This window comes from Carcharodon carcharias, chromosome 16 (genome assembly GCF_017639515.1).
Source record: "Carcharodon carcharias isolate sCarCar2 chromosome 16, sCarCar2.pri, whole genome shotgun sequence".
Lineage (NCBI taxonomy): Eukaryota > Metazoa > Chordata > Chondrichthyes > Lamniformes > Lamnidae > Carcharodon > Carcharodon carcharias.
The window spans coordinates 73,029,565-73,051,547 of record NC_054482.1 but is presented as its reverse complement, the minus strand read 5'-3'; positions in this window follow the sequence as shown (position 1 = coordinate 73,051,547).

Here is a 21,983-nt window from a genome sequence, read left to right as displayed (position 1 = left end):
AGGATGATGCCGGGCCCAGCACATGAGGCTGAGGCACACAGACTCGGGAGCACAGGCAGACACATCGCCAAGGCAAAATGATGTATTTACCCGAGCCAGTGCTTTCAGGAGTCTGGGGATCAGGGCGGGTTTGGGGGATCTGGGGGGCTGCCTCCAGGTGACGGGTCTTCCTCCACGCCTTCTTACAACACTGGGTCTCTCCCCCCCGCCTTGCCGGCAGCCGAGATGGTGGTGACTCCTGGTGGCTCCTCCCCTTCTGGGGAGGAAGATGGAGTGGTAGCGGGGGTGGGGGGTTGGGGCGGGGGGGGGTGGTTAGCGGAGGTGCCAGCCAAAGCCTCCTGGATGGTGTTGACGGTCCTGGAGACAGGGCACTTCTTACGGACGTACCCCACCTCCTTGCAGGCATGGGACCACATGCCACCCGCAGTCCAGAAGACTCTGTAGGCAACCCCCTCATATTCCACAGTAAATCCCCCCTCTATGTACTCCTCCTGGGTCAGGCAGATGGAAAACTTGTACCCAAACGAGTACATGTGATGGAGGGCCTCTTTGAGGCCGAGCAGGATCGGTGCAACCCCTGGCTTAACCTCCCCCAATTGATTAAGGAGGGGAGGAGGAGCTCACGGGGACAAAGGGCACCACCTCTCTTTCTCCTCCAATTCTTCAGGCCTCAATAGGCCTCAGGCCTTGCAGGCTCCAAACCCCAGCAGCAACACCAGCAGTGGGGCTCACACTTGTTGATATTTCCTGGGCATCAGGAAATTATGATTCTCTGGGTGGTGGCCTCCAAGGGGTCCACCACCAGAAACATCCCACCCACAGTGAGCCGCTTTTCAAGGTGCACCGCCTGCTGTGTGCTCAAGAAAATTATGGCTTTGTCGTACATTTTCATGGTGGCAACTATGGCTGAGGGGCCAACAATCCCAGCCATAGTCCTTATGCATGCCTCAATTGTCGGTTCGGGGTTGGTGTAGCTCTTGACACCCAGGACTTAGTAAGGAGGTGGAAAGGTGACGGGGCCGCGGGAGCAGCAAGGGACATAGAAGCAGCTGCATCCGCATATGTTTTCTTAGGGTGCCCTGCCACCGGTGTCAGCACTGCCTCCACAGTTGCCCAGGAAGGCCCAGCTACAGGCGACCCTGTCACAACCACTGGGGGAAAGCCACACCCACCCCGAGCTCTACATTCAGCAATGTCCCGCCCGGGGAAGAGGGAGAAAGAATGGTATGATCTCACCTTCCGGAGTGGTGAAAACAAGGAGGAGGGAGAGGGAGGAAAAAAGGACAGCAAGACACAAGAGGGAAAGTATAAAGGGTGCAGGGTGGGTGGGTGTCACTCGGTGGAGTGGAGTGGGGGCGCAGGGGGCCTCACTGGTCATCTTTTGGGAGGAGGACGATGTCTTCACCAGGCAGCCGGCATTCGCCTGGCACAAAAAAATCTACACCATCCCTCTTCACCAGACAGCACCGGCTCCTGGACTTAGACCAAGTGACGGGGGTGGGGTGGGGGGGTTGCGGCAAGATCTTAAACAAACACACACCTCTTCTCCCCAAGTATCTGCAAATGGCTTCTTTCCTACCCCAACAAAGCACAAGGTTGTTTTCTGCCCCCACCAAACAAATGTCCAGACACCCACCTTAGGTGTCATTTAAGGAAAAGTCCTTGCCTCCTGGCCTCCCTGTCCTGCAGCAGCAGCACTGCCTCTCTCTCTCTTTCTCTCTCCTCCAATTCTTCAGGCCTCAATAGGCCTCAGGCCTTACGGGCTCTAAGCCCCAGCAGCGTTGATATTTCCTGGGCAGTAGCAACACAGAGGATGGAAGAAGTCTCGAGAAGCCTGAGGGAAGGCAGCAACACAATAGTTCAAACAGCAAGAGCAGTAACTCCTAGCCCCTTCCAGCAGCAACCAGCTGCACCTGTGTCCAATCAGGAAGCTGTAACTCTTTCAGAGTCAAACAATTAAACTAAATTCACAAAATGAGGGATGAAGTAAACACAGCCCTTAAGTTAGGTTAGCTGTAAAATCAAAGACAAAAGTTTAAAGAAAGCTTACAAGCATCAAATCAAAATGTGATTAAGAGGGTCGATAAAGCACCCCAGTCCCCACGGTGCCCATTGGGCATGGAAGGCCTCAACGGTCCCTCTCTAGGGACACTCGGCCGCAAACGTAGCCATGGAAGAGGGGCAAACAGTTGGGTTGGACGACCCCCTCGATCGCCTGCTGCTTGGACCTCTTGATGGCTAACTTGGCCAAGCCCAGGAGCAGGTTCACGAGGAGGTCCTTCTCCCTCCCGGCCCCCCTCCGCACCGGGTGTCCGTAGATCAGGAGTGTGGGACTGAGGTGCAAACAAAACATTAATAAAAGGTTTTTTAAATTACTGAAAAGGGAGTGCAGCCTACAACAATTAACATAGACATGGTCCACGGACTCCACAAGACCGCAAAAAGGGCGGGTATCTAGGGAGTCTGTGAACTGACACATCCTACGATTATAGGGGACTGCTGTATGCAACACCCTCCACCCCAGGTCCCCGATGGAAAGCAGGAGGACACCTCCATAGAGGGCCCCTGAACGGGGACCTCCGCCGCTGGACAGCAACAAGGCATGCCAGCACGTGTCTGGGTGGCGGGCAAGGGAATGAAGGGTGTGCAGCAGCAGTCCATACAGGAAACCCCTCCGCGTGTGCTAAAGGACACGGAGGGCATTTCTGTGAGGCGGCTCAGACTGCGGGGCACCAGCACCTGTGTTCAGGGCTTGGGGCCAATGTGGAATTCCGTCCGAACAGGGGAACGCTCAAACTGAAGACCACCGCGCACCTGGGCCACTTCGAGACCCATTATAACCTCAGGGCCGAGCACGACCGTCCTAAGATCTTGAATGGCATCAGCTGTGAGCCGGATGCCTACAGACGCAAGATGTGCCAACTCCTGTGGGAGCATCCAGCCCACTTCTCCAACACCCAGTACATTTCCGATCCTGGTCACCCCGGCAGCCACAGCCCTCCTCTCCGCCAGCCACTGAAATGGACGGAGGGGCAGATTCCTGAGCAGCGGCTCTCTCACGATAGCCACTACTCCTGATGGGGGAGTGCTGCATTGTGAGGCGACCATGTTCCAGACTTTGATCAGGTCCTGGTAAAAGTTGGGCAACACCTGCAAGGAGCCACGACGGCCCCTCAGGTCTATAAGCAGGAGCTGCACATCATAATTCAGGCCGTGCACCTGGTGGAAGAAATACATCGCCAGGGCACACCATCTCGGAGGGGGCTCAATGTAAAGATATCGCTGCAGGGCCTGAACTCTTGATAATCTTTTAAATGAAAACAATTAAACTAAATCAACAAAATTGGGATAAATCAGGCACAGCCCCTAATTCAGGTCAGCTGTAAAACCAAGGACAAAGTTTAAAGGAACCTTACAAACTTTAAATCAAAATGTGATTAAAGGGGTCAACAAAACACCCCAGTCCCCGCGGTGCCCACCGAGCACGGAAGGCCTCGAGCGTGTCAGCAGACACCGCGTGCTTCCTCTCCAGGGACATCCGGCAGCGAACGTAGCCGCGGAAGAGGGATAAACAATCGGGTGGGACTCCCCCGTCGATCGCCCGCTGCCTGGACCTGTTAATGGCCAACTTGGCCAGGCCCAGGAGCAGGATCACGAGGAGGTCCTCCTCCTTCCCGACCCCCTTCCGCACCGGGTGCCCATAGATCAGGAGCGTGGGGCTGAAGTGCAAGCAAAACATCAATAAAAGGTTTTTCAAATAACTAAAAAGGGAGTGCAGCCTACAACACCCTATATATACATGGTCCACAGACTCCACAAGACCGCAAAAAGGGCACATGTCCTGAGAGTCCGTGAACCTATGCATCCTCTTATTATAGGGGACTGCTGCATGCAACATCCTCCAACCCAGGTCCCCGAAAGGGGGAGGACACCTCCGTAGAGGGCCTCCCATCGGGGGCCTCCGCCGCCGGACGGCAACAAGGCACGCCAGGGCGTGTCCGGGCGGCGGACAAGGGCGAGAAAATGGAAGGTGTGCAGCAGCAGTCCATACAAAAAGCCCCTCTGTGCCGTGCCAAAAGGCACGGAGGGCATGTCCCTGAGGCGGCTCATATTGCGGGGCACCAGCACCCGAGGGAGGGTTTGGGGCTTGGGGCCAATGTGGAATTCTGTCCGAACAGGGGAACGTTCAGTCGGAAGACCACCGCTCACCTGCGCCACCTCAAGACTCAAAATAACGTCAGGTCCGAGCACGACCGTTCTCAGGTCTTGGATGGCATCGGCTGCGACCTGGATACTCACAGATGAGCGACGTGCCAACTCCTGCGGGAGCATCCAGCCCAGTCCTCCGCCACCCAGCACGTCCCCGATCCTAGTCACCCCTGCGGCCACAGCCCTCCTCTCCGCCAACCACTGAAATGGACAGAGGGGTGAATTCCTGCGCAGCGGCTTTCTGACGATAGCCGCTATTCCTGATAGGGGAGAGCTGCGTCGCGAGGCGACCATGTTCCAGACTTTGATCAGGTCCTGGTAAAAGACAGGCAAAGCCTGCAAGGAGCCACGACGGCCCCTCAGGTCTATAAGCAGGAACTGCACGTCATAATTCAGGCCGTGCACCTGACGGAAGAAATATGTCGCCAGGGCACACCATCTCGGAAGGGGCTCAACGTAAAGATATCGCTGCAGGGCCTGAAGGTGTAGGAAGCTGTAATTTGCACAGCCTGGGCATGATTGTTAATCACTTGTGCATAATTTTCACTATTGCCAATAAACTCCCAAGAATGTCTCCTTGCCAAAGCTCCTTATTATGATGAGCAGTGTTTGTGTCACTCAGATGTGAAACTTTGGTTCCTGCACAAGATAAAGGCAGGTGTCTCAGTCCAGGGCCTCTTCCCTGAGTGGTGTGTAATCTTCAGACCAAAATGATGGTCCTGCTTCACCTCGCTGGACACATTCATGATGCTGGAGATCTGCAATAAAAGCAGACAGTGCTGGAAAAACTCAGCAGGTCCAGCAGCATCTGTGTAGAGAGAAACAGAGTTAACGTTTCTAGTCCAATATGACTTTTCTTCGAGCTGAATTTTTCCAGCACTTTCTGTTTTTATTTGAAAATTGGTCATGTGGTTGAAAGTGAGGAAGGAAGCTGTAGATTGCAGGAATATATCAGTGAACTGATCAATTGGCAGAAAAGTGGCAAATGCAATTCAATCCAGAGAAGTGTGAAATAAGACATTTGGGGAAGGCAACAAGGCAAAGAAATACACAATAAATGGTGGATACTGAATAGTATAGAGGAACAGAGGTTCCTTGGGCTGCATGTCCACAGATCCCTGAAGATAGCAGGCAGGTAGGTAACGTGGTTAAAAAGGCATAGGGATACTTTCTTTATTAGCTGAGACATAGGGTGGAATTTTACAATCCTGTCATGGCAGGGGCGGGGTTGTAAAATGCAACAATCCATTCAAAAGCTCATTGACTTTGGCAGGACTGTAAAACCCCGCCAGAGTAAAATTCTGCCCATAGAATATAAGAGCAATGGGATTATGATAGAACTGTATAAAACACTAAGTAGGCCACAGCTAGAGTACCGCATAGAATTCTGGTCACCACGTTACAGGAAGGATGTGTGTGAGCACACTAGAGAGGGTACAGAGGAGGTTTACAAGGATGTTGCAAGGAATGGACAACTTTACCTGTGAAGAAAGGTTGGGTAGACTGGGGTCTTTTCTTTGTAACAGAGGAGCCTGAGGGGAGATTTAATTGAAATGTACAAAATTATGAGGAGCCTAGGTGGAGTAAGTAGGAAGGACCTATTTCGCTTGGCAGAGCGGTCAATAATCAGGAAGCATAGACTTAAAATGATTGTCAGAAGGATTAGAAGTGAGTTGAAAAGAAATGTTTTTAGCCAGAAGCTTTCGGGGAGTCTGGACCTTATTGCTTGAAAGGGTGGTACGAGCAGGAATCCTCATCACATATAAAAAATACTTGGTTATACACTTGAAGTGCTGTAACTTATAAAGAAATGGACCAAGAGTTGGAAAGTGGGGTTCGGTTGGATAGCTCGTTTTTGGCTGCCACAAACACAATGGGCAAAACGGCCTCCTTCTGAGGCAGAAATTTTCTGTTTTCCATGTTGCAATGTTTCTAACCCTGAGGACAGGATTTTCAAGGTATGATTGTGAGGCTCATATGGGGAGAATAGTCCCTCATCTGTTATTTTCCCTGATTTAGCTGATTAGTGGCTAGAGGCTGAGTTTGCCATCCAACTAAGCACAACACGCAGGCAAGCTGGAGGGCCATTAGGCAACCGTCCAACTGGGAAGCAGCAGCAGGATGTCTTTACAAGTTAAGTGAAGGATAGAGCGCCATAAAGATGAAGGCACCCTCTCACCAACTTTTTAAAATAAAAAATACTCTCAGCAGCTGGGACTTGTGGAAGGGGGAAACCCTTCATAGGGCAGCCTGCAGCAAAAGAGAGGCAGGCAGTGAAGGGCCTCTAAGTCTGCCTGGAGAACTGGCCCCTGGTCTGTCATCTCCTGGCAGCTGCCCCATTCCCCAACGCCTCAGGGGACCTGCACACTGACTGGAAATTCCAGTTGGCTTCTGACAATAGGCTTTAATAGGCCCTTAATTAGGTGGATCAGCTACCTGCTGCTTGCGGGAAGACAGCCCTGCCAGCCCCCTATCCCACCTCCAGGAAAATGGCCGGGGGCAGAAAATTGTGCTTGCCTGTGTCCACCTGCATCGGGGCTTAAAAGTTCACCCCTGAGTGTCAGCAGGTTTGTTGGTTTTACAGGGGAACATAGTTGAGCCCAATTCTGTCTTCTCTTGGTATTGACATGCAAGTATTTTCAGTAGGGGACATGGGGTGACAATTGTAGCCAGTATTTCCCTCCCTATACTGAAATTTTAAGACTAATTCTGCTACCCCTGCAGAAATCAGTCAAACCAGCACAGACAGCAATCAATTCTGAAACCTTTCTGAATTTTTTTTACATCATTCTCAGGTCCAGAAACAATGACGAACTGACAGTTTTTCAAGTGGTAAAATTGTTAAAATTCTCTCATCCAATGGTTTTTCCTAAGGGACTTCCTCGACCTCACACTACACAGAGAGCTCAAGTCAATTCCAAGAGCAAGCAGTTTGAAATTTGTAAAATATTTGACAGTAATCATAACATTGATTAAAAGTTAAAGTGGATAATTCCTTGCCGGTAAAAAAAATAGAAGAAAAACTGTATGTCAGCACGTTAAGCCATGTGCTTAGCTTTTTGATGAGGTTGTACTTTTATCCATTCTTGGTATGAAATTATTAATCAGAAAATAAGCCAGACAAATGGTGTGAAGCTTTATTAGTGTTGCTCTGACCTTATTTACTGTAGGAGTTGTTTAAAAAGATCATTATCATCTGATATTTTCCAAGTAAGTTTTTGCACAGCCTTGAGGATGCTAAATCAAGTGATTGAAAATATTTGAAGATATTATAGTTATGAAAATCATGGCAGATTGTGAAACTGTTTTCATGTCTCTGAATTAGTTGATGTTCATGCACTGGAACATCTGTCTTGCAAGCCAGAAATTCCTGACAACAATGCCCCCTTTAAACGCATCCATCATTATCCAGATGTACAATCTGAGTATTTAACCTCTGCGCACATTGTGGTGGTGATTTACATGCTTCAATGAAATGATTTTTTGTTTGTTTTTCTGGGGAATCAGGTGAGGGAGACAGGCTTACGGCTGGTCTTGCGCTTAAACCCTGATTTTATAAATTCACCAAAATCAGGATTTATTTTCCCATGGAACAGGCACACCTGTGCCATCAGTGGGGAGGTCTGGTCTCACTGCATTTTGCAAGACAAACCCTGCCCCTTACTTTGAATAGACTCTCTGTGAATGAAAATGCACAGGAAGTCGTGCCAAAAGCTCTACTTGCTAGGGATCACAAGCAAGTGATTGTTTTGGAATTGCATTGTAAATCAGTTTCCTTTTATCTGTTTACAGTGTTTTCCCAAAATGAGGCTGTTCCACAAATATATGGCCCATACATAAAATGACTGAGGAGCTCTGATCAAATTTGGATTATCTCAACTAATGATGGAAGAAAAAGTGACGGAGAAGTAATGGCATGAATTTGATGTAAATGAAAATAAGAAAACCAGGCAGCAACAGCCCAAATAGAGGACGTATTACCACAAGAACGTAAGAAATAGAAGCAGGAATAGGCCATTTGACCCCTCAAACCTGTCCTGCCATTTAAAAAGATCATGGTTGATCTGCCCCAGGCCTCAACTCCTCTTTCGTGCCAGCTCCTCATAGCTCTCAATTCCTCGATATTTCAAAAATCTACCTACCTCCTCCTTAAATACTATCAGTGATCTAGCCTCCACAACTCTCTGGGGTAGAGAATTCCAGACATTCACTACCCACTGAGAGAAGAAACCACCGTCTTAAATGAGTTCCCTTATTCTGTAACTATGTCTCCTAGTTTGAGATTCCCCTACTAGTGGAAACATCTTCTCAACATCAACTCTGTCAAGCCCCCTCAGAATTTTGTACGTTTCAACAAGATCACCCCTCATTCCTCTAAATTCTAATGAATAAAGGCCTAACCAGTTTAGCTGTTCTTGATAAGTCAACCCTTTCATCCCAGGAATCAGCCTAAAGAATCTCTTTTGAACTGCCTCCAATGCCAGTATATCGTTCCTTAAATATGGGGACCAAAACTGTACACAGTACTCCAGGTGCACCCTCACCAACCCCCTGTACAGCTGTAACAAGACTTCCCTATTTTTAAACTCCAACCCCCTAGCAATACAGACCAAAATTCCTTTTGCCTTCTTAATTATTTGCTGCACCTGCATGCTAACTTTTTGTGTTTCATGCACAAGGACACCCAGATTCCTCTGTGCTGTACTTTTTTGGAGCCTCTTTCCATTTGAATAATAGTCTTTTGATTCTTCCTACCAAAGTGTATGACCTCACACTTTCCTACATTAAACTCCATCTGCCAAGTATTTTCCCCACTCACTCAACCTATCTATATCCCCTTGCAGATTCCTTATATCCTCATCACAACATGCATTCCCATCTATTTTCGTATTGTCAGCAAATTTGGACGCATTACACTCTGCCCCCTCCTCCAAGTTGTTAATATAGATAGTAAATAATTGAGGCCCTAGGACTGATCCTTGTGGCAATCCACTAGTTATGTCTTTCCAACCTGAAAAAAACCATTAATCCTGACTCTCTGTCTCCTGTGTGTTAACCAATCATCAATCCATGCTAATACATTACCCCCAATAGCTCCTATCTTGTGCAATAACCTTTCATTTGGCACCTTATCGAATGCCTTCTGGAAATCCAAATACACTACATCTACTGGATCCCCATTATCAACTCTGCTTGTTATATCTTCAAAGAACTCCAGCAAATTTGTCAAACATGATTTCCCTTTCACAAGACCATATTGACTTTGTTTGATTGTATTAAGCTTTTCTAAATATCCAGCTAATTCTCCCTTAATAATGGACTCTAGCATTTTCACAACAACAGATGTTAGGCTGACTGGCCAATATTTTCCTGCTTTTTATCTCCCTCCCTTCTTAAACAGGGCGTCACATTAGCAGTTTTCCAATCTGCTGGGACCCTTCCAGAATCCAGTGAGTTCTGGAATATTTCGACCAATGCCTCTACTATCTCTGCAGCCACTTCCTTTAATCTTAATTTTTAAAATTTATTTTAATTAATTAATTTTATTTCATTCCCTGGATGCAGGCCATCAGGTCCTGGTGACTTGTCTGCCTTTAGTCCCATTAGTTTGTAAAATACTTTGTTCCTCCTGATAGACTGTTAAGATCTTTCCTCCCATTAGCTCCTTGCTTATCTGATATCTTTGGGATATTTATAGTGTCTTCCGCCGTGAAGCCTGGTGCAAAATTTTGGCTTAAATTATATGCCATTTCCCTGTTCCTCATTATCAATTCTCCAGTCACATCCTCCAAGGCTCCCATGCCCACTTTAACCACTCTCTTTTTATATAGAAGCTCTTTCTGTTTGTTCTTCTATTTCTTGCCAATTTACTTTCATACTCAATTTTCTGCCTCTTTATTAGCTTTTTAGTCATCCGCTGCTGGTTCCTAAAAGTTCCCAATCCTCTGGCCTACCATTAGTTTCTGCCACTTTGTGTGCCTTAGTTTTTGATTGGATACTCTCCCTGACCACCTTTGTTAGCCATGGGTCGTTCATCCTTCTCATGAAGTCCTTCTTTTTGACCTGGGTAAATTTTTGCTGAGCGTTACAAAATATCTGCTTAAACATCTGCCACTGCTGATCCACTGACCTTCCCCTTAGTCTATTTTCCCAGCCCACTTTAGACAACTCCTTCTTCATACCTCTGTAATTGCCCTTTTATGCTGAGGGCACTGATTTGAGACCCGAGTTGCTCGCCCTCAAACTGAATTTGAAATTCTACCATGTTGTGATCATTTTCCCCTGAAGATCTTTAACTATGATATCTCTTATTAATCCCGCCTCATTACACGTTACTAGATCTAAAATAGTCTGTTCCCGGGTAGTTTCTGCAATGTATTGCTCTAAGAAACAATCCCTGACGCACTCTACAAATTCATCTTCCATGTTACCTCTGCCAATCTGATTTGTCCAGTTAATATGCAAATTAAAATCATCCATGATAATTGTAGCACCCTTCTTAAATACCTTCATTATTTCCCAATTTATACTTTGTCGTACAGTGAGACAACTCTTCCGGGGCCTACAGACAACTCCCATCTGCGACTTCTTCCACTTGCTATTCCTTATTTTCACCCAAACTGTTCCACCTCACGATCTATTACACCTATATCACTGCCCACTACTGCACTGATACCTTCCTTTATTAACAAAGGTACCCCGCCTCCTTCTCCTTTTTGCCTATTTTTCCGGAATGTTGAATGTTGAAGATTGAGTTCCCAGTCTTGGTCACCCTGCAACAATGTCTCTGTAATGCTCTTGACCTGGCAAAAAAGACATGAGTAGAAAGTCCGGTAAGTAACGTGGAACTTGGAGCCCACCATTTTATTAAATCAAATCTGATTCCAAATGTAAGGAGGGAACAATTTTGATAGTTTAATCTGGGCAGTTGAATTGCTAACCAATCTTCACAAATGATATAAATATGATGCATCAGCTATCTTGTAACTGAGCTAAGTGGAAAGGTGCTCACAGCATTTTCTTATGTCAGTTCAATCAATACTATGAACAATGATATTGTATAATGTATTTTATTACAGATTATGATTCAACACCTGAATGATGGTAGTAGTGATCCACCTAAGGTGAGGTACTCTGAAGAGTTTTCCATGCCTCACGGTCTTGGGCTTTCCTCTTCATTTGCTCCTAGGAGCCTCCCATCCTAAAAATATGGGCAGAAATTAAAGTAATTTAGGAAGAATCAACATAGTACATATAGAGAAGTGCTCATTGAGCTAGAAGACATGTGGCATGAACGGCTGATATATTAAGTAATGGCTGCAAAGTCTTTGCTATTTATTTTAAGGAAAATAATTCCAGGTGATTTAAGAATCTAGTTACTTGATCAGGAATATAAAATGCTCAAGCAGCTGTGTTAACATGCCACTTACTTTATAGTCTCATGAATGCAGGTGAGCCATTGCACATATGGGAGATCAGATGTCACACAGTCCTATGAACAAACCACAAAATGACACATCTGCTCAGATGATATAAGGTCTGCCTGGGCCAAGAGAACTACAGGAAACTCTGAGAGCTGAAGAAATTAAAATAGGGGCTTGGTCAGCCATGCAGCCTCTGTTTTCACTGAAATGCCTCCTAAGCCACCAATGTGCATGTTAGAAACACATGCATATTTCTGGCTGTAAGGGCGTCATCCACCATGTTGGATAAGGTGGTTGCTCTAATGTCATGAGTGCATGTCGGGAACATTCACAAATAGATAGAATATATTTAGATTATGGCCCTGTGCTTCTTGCAGGACCATTCTCAATTTTTGAATATCCCAGCACTTCTCTCACCACATTGCTGAACTTGCATAGCACAATGTCATGCCAATGACCCCTAGGGCAGCTAACATAATTACTTGAATCTGGAGGAATCCTCCTCCTGACCCCATATTAAAAAAAAACATGGGTTGTCCCTCATTGTCTACCAATCCCTCTCCACCAGCCCCAGGCCAGATCTCTCTCCCCACTCCCATCCTATAGCTTGTAGCCCAATCTCCCTCTCCTGGCTGGTTTAATACCAACCTCTGCCAGCACCTTCCCCTGCCACCACCATATGCCCGAGCCCCTGCTTCCCTGGCCAAAGACTCAGTCACTTCCTCACTTATCTGTAGACCTTAAGTTGTACTAGTTCTTCACCAGGTGACGGAAATAAACTATGTATGGAGTCAGTGTATCTACAGTGGTAGTAATGACATAACAGACCGTCTTATACATTATTCTCCTCACATGGCATCCAGATTGCGGGATTTCTAAAAGCTGAATTTTTCTCAATGGTGTACTTTGCTACGTTTAAAACATTTACTGTTGAAAAACATTCAGTTTCAGGCCTCAATAGCATTTTCTTAATAAGCTGTAGGTTCTAAACAGGTGTCCGCTGCACCCTACTGGTCTAGTGAGAATAAAATTGGGCCAGCTCATGCAGGCAGGTAAGGCCTGTTGATGGGGAGTGTATATATCAGATAAAACATATTGACCTAGGCATTTGACTGTGCCCGTTTCTGGATGATATGGTTGGCAAGTTGCTGATGTAGGTTAAAAAAAATCACTGTCCAGGGTCTACACTTGAAACAGGCATCAGCCCTTTGCATATTCAAATAAGGGACCCAATGCATGTAACCCCTTCTGCAATATTGGGTTGCACTGAATGCAACTGGCACTGAATCAGCTGTATTCAGGAATACCAGGTCTACATGTGGCCTAACAGAGCACAAAAACATTTGTATTAGGACCATGTAAGGAACATGTCACTTAATTCAGAAAATTCTGATGTGTAACACAATTAGCATGCAACCACCAGAAAGATTTACAGGTGTATTCCTTGAATATATATCCAAGTTTGTTGAAATGTATGCGGTTCTATATATTAACAATTTTTTTCCCTGTAATGTGTTAATTTGGTTCATTTCTGTTTCATTCGGAAAAGGGCATTTATTTGAGGGCCTTTATTTGTGAATTTTGATTCTCCACCTCAAACTATCCAGCTACCCTTCCGAGCATAGGTAAGTTCCCCATGGGCCCACCATTAGGTATTTATGAAATGGAAGATGAGGAAGAATTCTGGAAACAATTCTCATAAGAAGGTGGCCACATTATTGTACTTCTTGTACTTTTTCTTGATTACATTGGATATTGAGTATCTTGTACTAATCTAGTTCTCCTTTTAAGTGCTGTCCCAGTGGCAGATGGAAGAAAGGGAGTTGCCTGCCATCTTTCATAGAGGGGTTTCTAGGATTATGTTGATGCACTGTCTGCTTTGGCAGGGTCAGCAGAAAATCCTGCATCTGTAGTTTCTGTTTTTGTGTTGCGTGGTTTCCTTGGACTGCTTGTCTTTTGCCAGGTTCAGGTAAGAGTGCTACACCGAGCCAAAGCTTGGAATTTTTTTATACCACCAATGAGAGTCATTTTTATATTTCTCTCTTTCTGAATGGATTTGTGGGTTCAATTGTCCAGTTGCAAAAAATAGAGCAGCATGTTCCTCCATCATTGTGAGTCTGAGACAATGGATTAATTTCACTATTCTGAAACCTTGATGCACTAATATGTCAGCAAATAGGATGATGCTGCTGATAGGATATTGTTGGGCAAGCTGATTTCCACCAATCATCATCATCATGTGCTCTACCTGAAGGCAGGTCCTTGGCTCACAGTAGTCTTTCTATGTCTGTCCAACCAATGCAAGTCTTTTAATTGGCAAACGCTTCCATCAATTTTCCAGCCATCCAGCATTGATATTCTCTTCCTTCTTCTTCCTCTTTTTCCTTGAAATCTTCCCTCCATAACGTCTCATACAAGTCCGTTTTCTCTTAAGATATGCCCTACTCAGACTTTGTTTGTCCTCATTACATTCAGCAAATCCCTTTGTTTGTTCACTCTCCATAGCACTTCAACATTTGTTACTTTTTCTGTGCAACTGACCCTTTCCATTCTACTCCAAACCCACAGTTCAAAGCTATTTTGCAAGTTGATTTCCTCTTTCCATTAGGTCCAAATCACACATCCATACAAAACATCCAAAATCAAGCTCTTTACAAGTCACTTCTTGAGTTGTTTATTCAACTTTCTGGTCAGCTACTGTCTCTTCCTACCAAGTATGGTCTTTCTCCTTGCTATACTTGTTCTTATTTCTTTGTAACACCTTCCATCCACTTCCTAAATACTTGATATTATGCTTCCTAAATGCTTGAATTCTTACACCTGTTGTTCATATATTCAGCGAATGAATTTTACCAAGGCATTTACAATTCCTCCTGTTGTCGTCATAGTGTATTTGTTAGTATGTTAAATTTAATCATTTAGCTTTATGTTTGTGCTAATATGTAGCTCATCACAGAAAATTATACAATATCACATGATTCCGTTTTCTTGCACAGTCAGTTAGCATATGTAAACTAAAGCAACAAGTCTGCACTAAAGTTCTGTGTTCAACCACTTTGTCTGCCCTTCAGCTTCATTTGTCTTAATCTAGAAAGAGATAATACAACATAGTGACAGTGGTAGAGAGTCAACAACACTAATCAGCAGCTGAAAATGACAATTCAAGTCAGAAATCCTACCCTAGCCAGAAACCAGATCATAGCTCTCACATCGGGACAGCAACGGTGTGAGTAAAGATTGAAGGCGATTGAGGCGTACTCACGATTTTACACCAAGCTGAAAAGACAAAAAAACTGATGGCAATTTCAACCACAGAGATCAGTACAGCATTGTATTTTGGCACATATTCCTTCCTACCGTCGTTGCAGTTTCGCACTTAACCAGCCCCGATGCCATAGCCCCTCCCACCTGCAAGCTCGAAGCCCATCTTGCAGCAGCACCATTCAGATTGTGTTTTCTGCTCAGCTCTGCAGACGTTACAGCTTGCTACAACTTTTAAAGCCAAGTTTTCTCCACAGGGGGAGAAAAAAGAGATGAGCTAGAAAGCATCTGATCCCCCAGGCAAATTCAAACTGTTTAGGAAGAGGATTGAACTGAGCTTCCTAAACGATGAGGTTGTGAATGCAGACAGGCAGGCTGTAAAAATTAGGATCATCATAGGAAACGAAGGTCTGCACAGAATCAATACCTCTGATTTATCTGATGCCAACCGAAGGATCCAGCAAAGCCCAGGGGCAACATTAGAAAATCAGCTTAGAATTAAAGTCAATTTCAGAATCCGCTATCTGGAACTCATGCGGCATAGACAGAAAGCCGACGAAAGCTTAGCCAATGTTGTTAACTGATGCAGAGAGAAAGCAAAAGGATGTGACATCTCTGATGCTGAACTCTCGCAATGAATTCTGGAGTTGATTATCACCTCTGTACCTATTCAGGCATTCCAGAAGATCTTCTGGAAAAGCTGAAGGGACATGGCATGGAGAGCATACTGCAAGATAGACACAGATACAAGGTCATTATGGCTGGGAGGCAGTGTTTGCAAGTGTTAGGGTCTGGAAAATCTGTCAGTACAATGTCCAAGACACCCAAGCAAAGCAAGGTGCGCAGTAACTGCAGACTCTTCCACAAACCGCTTAGATGCCCCACATACAACATGTGCAACATGTACACCTGTAAGCTTAGAGGCCACTGGACCAAATTTTGCAGAAGGTCCAGTAGCAGGAATGCAGGGAGAAGCCAGAATGGGCAGTGCTCAAACTGCAGAAGTACGCCACCCAGAGGAAATGGGAGGTGAGACACTTCCAGGCATCACCAAAAGCATAGATCCATCCACAAAATAGGGGAATGACTGACCAAAATGGATGAGGTGGATTGAGGTGAAGGCACTACCAGTGAACAGCAGAACAGATCCATCCCGTTATCAAAACAGAATATTTTGCAACACTCAGCCTGCCCTAATGAGGTTGCACGGCATCGGCTGAAAGCGAAGATTGAAACAGGTACAAATGTCAACACTCTACCTTTCCGCATTCTCAAGGACATGCACCACGAGACATGGAACTCTGGCATCCAAACCACAAGGGTGAAGCTTACAGCATCCTATGGCTTGATAATGAAATGTCTAGATTCCCTAGTTCTGGAATGCAGATACAAGGAGTCAACATGATCTACTGAGATGTTATCTTCTTTCCAGGGCCTGAGACCATGGGGTGCACACAATGTTAATCATTGGGCCTGTGCTCTTGAGGGCCCGGGCATTTTCTCTCTCAAGGGGCCGCCTTACGCCTCAACGTGCTCACAAAGAAGTGTGGGTGGGCGCTCCATTCCAGGACCAAGTTCCAGCACTTCAAATCTGATTCCCCTAGATCAAGAGCCCAAGTCAGTGTGGCCATTTGTTTTGTCAGCCAGGGTGCATTCTGGAAGATGTAGTCTGCCCTTGGCCACACTCTCCCCCTCCTGCGCAGGCGCCAGCCTACTAAAGGACTACAGGAGTCAAGATGGGGAGTCCGGGAGGAGTGGCAGTTGCAGCAACAGCAAGGCCTGGGGTTGCAAGAAGGTTAAACAGGGCCTAAAGAAAGTTCATCTTGGTACTTCACAGCCATCCCAAACTCTTCGTCAGCAATATTAATCTCCAAACCTCCTGGGCCTGGGGGTGATTGAGTAAGTGCCAGTTGTGAAAGACCATAGCGGGACATAGATTACTAGGATATAGAAAGATTCAGAGATTGGGCAGATTCTGTTCAACTTAGAAAAACCTGAAGTGATAGATTTTGGAAGTTTGAATAGGAAAAGGAAATATAGATCTCAAAAATGTAAGATGTTAAATGCAGAAGAGGAATCTTATTGTGTAGATATGATGGTTCTTAAAAAATTGGAGCACAAGTACACAGGGCCATAAAAATAGATAATGAATCCTTGGCTTGTTGAGAAGTACAGAATACCAAAGAAAGGAGGTGATATTGGAATTTTACAGGACCACAATTAGACTGTACTTGGGCTGACAGTGTAGTTGGCACACTCTAAAATAGAAAGGATATAAAAGTAATAGAAAATGTACAATATGGGCTTACCAGGGTATTATGAAGGATGATGAGGCAAAATTAGGATGAGAAACTTGAAAAGTTTGGGCTTTATCAATAAAACCTGAAAGTCAGTGTGCATGAGAATGAGTGTGTGTGAATACGTGTGAGAGAGAATGAGTGAGTGACTGTTTGTGAGCAAGTGTGTGTGACGGTGAGTGAGTGAGTATGTGAGAGGGAGAGAGAGAGAACCCTGAGATTGGGAGTGAGCCAGATATAGACAAAGGCTGCTCAGACTCACACACCCTCCCCCTCCTCCTCCTTCCCCAAAAACCTATCCATACATCAGGCTGGGAGAGACGGAAAACGCAGACTGAGAGGCAACTTGCTTCTGACCCCCACTTTCATTTGAATTCCATCGAGGCCAGTTCAGATCGTGCCCCATCAGAGGTGAATGCAACAATCATTGTTAGTTAAACCCAACTCCTTAACTCAGCCCTGGTTCCCTCCCCCTACCCTGGTGACCAGGGACTACATTTTATGCGAGGGGAAGGTGAATGGCTCAACCTCTGGAAGAATTGCACCACGCTAGCTAGCCCCACAACAATATTACATTGCAGGCAGGCTAACTTGGCTCAGTAAGCATTCTGCCCCTCACTGGGGGGAAGGTCCCACCCTTGGGAGCTGCCAGCCAATCAGATTGGCCGCTAGCTCCTGAAGACCCGGCAGCGCCAAGAGCTGAGTAGCAGGCAGTGCCGGAACTGCAACAAGTTCCAAGAAGAAGGCCCAATGGATACTAGAGTGAGGTAAGTCCGTGGTATTAGGTGGGGAGGCCGTGGTATTTGGCCAACTTAGGGAGCGTGGGGCGGAGAGGTGGAGGGGTTTGGGTTTTGGAAAGCAGGTGGGTACGAAGAAAGAAGGGGTACTATCTTAGTGGGGCTACCCCCAATGCACAAAGGACACCCCCCTGAAGATAGTACTTCCCTTCCTTCCCGCCCTTTTAAAAACATTTTTAAAAAGACAGGTTGCCGACTCCCGCCTGCCTGCCTATGCCAATGTAATATGGTATGGGCAACGTATTATCGGGGTCAATTTACATGTCAACAAGATCAACTGACTCTTAATTATTTATTTATATATGGTGGGCTGGCTGCCGATTTTGGTGCCCGCCTACCTACCCTGTTATGAGGGTGAGCTTGGGGCTGGGTGGGAAGGTGGTGGGCTGGGCACCCGCTTATTTTATGTGGCCACCCTCTGCCAAAAACATGCCCGGCGGGGGCACATAAAATCTAGCTTCAGGACTTAGGAGCAAATCTACCTTTTATTCTTACTCTGCTTCTTAAATGAAAAGGCAAAGAAGATTTCATTAGTTAGCCCTGCTGCTTAGCACTTTTTAATGTTCATTTTTATTAATTACTCATTTTCTAAAATGATCAGTTTATTGCTTTGACATTGATTGTTTTGCTCAGCAAGTTTCCTCATGGCTTAACTATTTTTTTTGAAATTCATATTTAATGTAGTGCCAAACCGGATCTCAAGCAGCTGTTGCTGGGTTTCTTGCTGAAGGGGAATGAAAGGCTCACAAGAAGTCTGACTGCTTTTTAAAAGGCTGGCAAAAGGGGTTATTTTTGCTTCAGTAGAAATGGGAAGTGTTTGAAATGCTCAGCAGATCTGGTGGCATCTGTGCAGAGAGAAATAGAGGTCAGTGACCCTTCATCAGAATTAGTACAGATTGTAGGCCTGAAGCATTGACCCTGTTGCTTTCTCCACAGACGCTGCCTGGCCGGCTGAGTATTTCCAGCATCTGCATTACTTTGCTCTCCTATTGTATGTTCCATGCTGAGTATTTGTAAGTGTGTTTAGCTTCAATTTAAAATGAGAAGATATTTATCACTCAATGCAAAGTGTAATTTTTCTATTAACCATGCTCACTTGTGGATGGAAATAGCACATTATGCAGGTGAATTAATTGGTGCAAATTTACTGGCAAGTTTTGCCATTTTTAAATTGTAAGTAAAAGCAGAATTCATGCGCCAATAGAATATGACACTGTTTAGTCAAGATATTCTCATTTGTGCATGGGATTGTCGTTTGCAGTGCCTGTTTTGATTGTTGTTGTCTGGATATAGCACAGCAACAAGTTCAAAGAAGCAGAGCTGGTTACACAAAATGAATGACCAAATTGTGTGTAATTATCTGACAAAGCCATGGCTGTAAAGTGTACCATACTGAAACCTGGGCTTTCAATGGGCTTTATAAAGAGAAACATAGAGTACAAAAGCCAGGAAGTTTTGCTAAATCTGTCTGAAACTGTTCGACCCCGCTGTGGCTATGCTTCCCAATCCTGCGTGCCTCAAGGATGTAAGGAGGAGGAGGAGGATTAAAAGCATTTGTGGAAGTGGGGAAATGAAGTGGGAAATAAGGGGCCTGGAAACAGAAGCACCAGGACCTATGATTTCTCTCTCTGGCCCTGCTTCTTCCCCTCTTCTTAGACAGCCCGTTGGGATTGAGGAAAACTTTGATTTGATGGGTTCTAAAATGGCCGGTTAGTTCAACCCTGAAGGATAAAACAGTTCGGACCGGTACTCTTATTTCACAGTTTTTACTGGTGTTCCATTTTAAGCTATGCAAGACCAGTTCAGATCAGGAATCTTTTTTTCCAGTTTTTACTGTTTTTTTTTTCCATTCTGGGAATGCATGATCGACAGACTCTGCCACATTCAGGGAAGGTGCTGCTTGAAAGATTGGGTAAATGGGTTGTTTGGAGGATTGTGCACTCCCTCCGCTGCCTTGACGTCACCTCTGGTTATTCCTGCCAAAGTCTACTGATGTGTTTGGTGCCTTCCCAAATGAACCTTCTCCATTTTGGTTGTTTACAAGCCAGCATCTCCCATGAGTTGATGGGTATGTTTGACCTCTTCAGGGATGTTTTGAGGACATCCCTAAAGTGTTTCCGCTGTCTTCCTGGAAGTTTCCTACCACAACTGAATTTCAAGTAGAGCAGTTGCTCCAGCAGTCTGGTGTCAGGCATATGAACATGTCCCACCCAGCGGAGCTTGTTTTGAGTAATCAGCCGTGTTATATATATTATATATATTAGGATCACCTTCTCAAGGGCAATTAGTGATGGGCCAGTGAAACCCACATCCCATGGTCACCAGCAGTCAAAGCAGGTGCACACCCATTGGATTAGTTCAAGACCTGGGACGGTTTGACATGATTGGGAATTTCCGCAGGGACACAGTCCTATACCTTAAAGAAGGTGCAATGCCATCAATTGACTCCCTGCAAAAATGCAGTATGTACATTCTAGAAAAGTTACGGATAGAACTGGATGGAATGGAAAAACATGGCCTCAATTGACGTGTGCAACATGGACTGGCACAAAAACAAAAATTGCTGGAAAAACTCAGCAGCATAAAATCTCTTTGTGGAGAGAAAGACAGTTAATGTTTCGAGTCCGTATAACTCTACTTCAGAACTGGTGCAGACTGTTATCTGAAAAGGAAGATTGTGCAGAGTTGTGAAGAGAAGATACATGAATGGCACTAAGTGAATTGTTCATTTGGAGAGACAGTGCAGACACAATGAGCTGAATGGCTTCCTTCTGCACTGTAACAATTCTGTGATTCTGAGTTCCATCACTACTGCAATGTCCTCAAAAGATACCAATTCTAGAAGAGTTAAATCCAATGTTTGCTGGAGCAGAACACTTTTCCAAATTAGACACAAAAAACAGATATTGGCCCGTAAACTTGACAAGGGAGTCGCAATAGCTAAGAGCACTCAGAAATTCTTTGGCAACAACTATTTCTTCCATTTATCATTTGGGCTGACATTCAGCCTGGATATATTTCAACAGCAAATGGGCTGGATAACAGTGTGTCTTGCAGACGACATCGCCATCGTGGGACGCACATAGGAAGAGCATAACAGAAACCTATACTTGTTAATGGAGACTGCTGGATGTGAAGATTTGGTTTTTATCAGCAAAAAAGTGCTCCATTAAGGCAGATGACATAAATCCTTTCAGTGCCATTTATTCAAGCTCAGGTGTCATCCAGATTCTGTGAAGTTCGAAGACATACAGTCAATGCCCACGCTGCAGAACAAGGATGACCTCCAAAGGTGTCTAGGTCAATTCAACTTGCTTGCTGCATACATACTGAGATTTTTGGAGAATGCATCTCCATGAAGAGAATTTCTGAAGAAAGCCACATCATTCCTATGGCAAGACGATCATCAACATGCATTCAATGCATTGAATCAAGCACTGTCAGTCGAGCCATGTCTTCAATACTAAGAAAGCAACAACCTTAGAAATGGACGCATCACAGAAAGATCTCAGTGCATGTCTTCTTCAAGAGGCAAGCCTTTGGTTCAAAAAATCTGTCACTAGCATAAGTAATTTACTCTAATACCGAACAAGAAACTTTTGCTTTTGTCTTCAGGATTACCAGGTTCCACACATACTTATTTGCGAAAGAGTGCATAGTTGAGACAGATTGTAAACTGCTGGAGATGATCTGGGGAAAACTGCTAATGAGCGCAGCGCCTTGATGCCAGAGACTACTCAAGATTCAAGGCTTCAACTGTGATTCAGATAAAAACCTTGTAGTCAGATGTTCCTATCAGACACTCTAAGGATAATGCCCAACCGTGGGAAGGCATAAGACATACCACTCAACAACCAAGCGGATGAAATCTGTGCAAGCCTGGAGAATGTCTGAAACATCAATCTCAAGTGCTTCAGTCAAAACAAGAGACAGGAACTCCAGGGAGAGACTTCTTAAGACCCCGTACTCTGAGCTCTCAGGCAGATCGTTTTGGA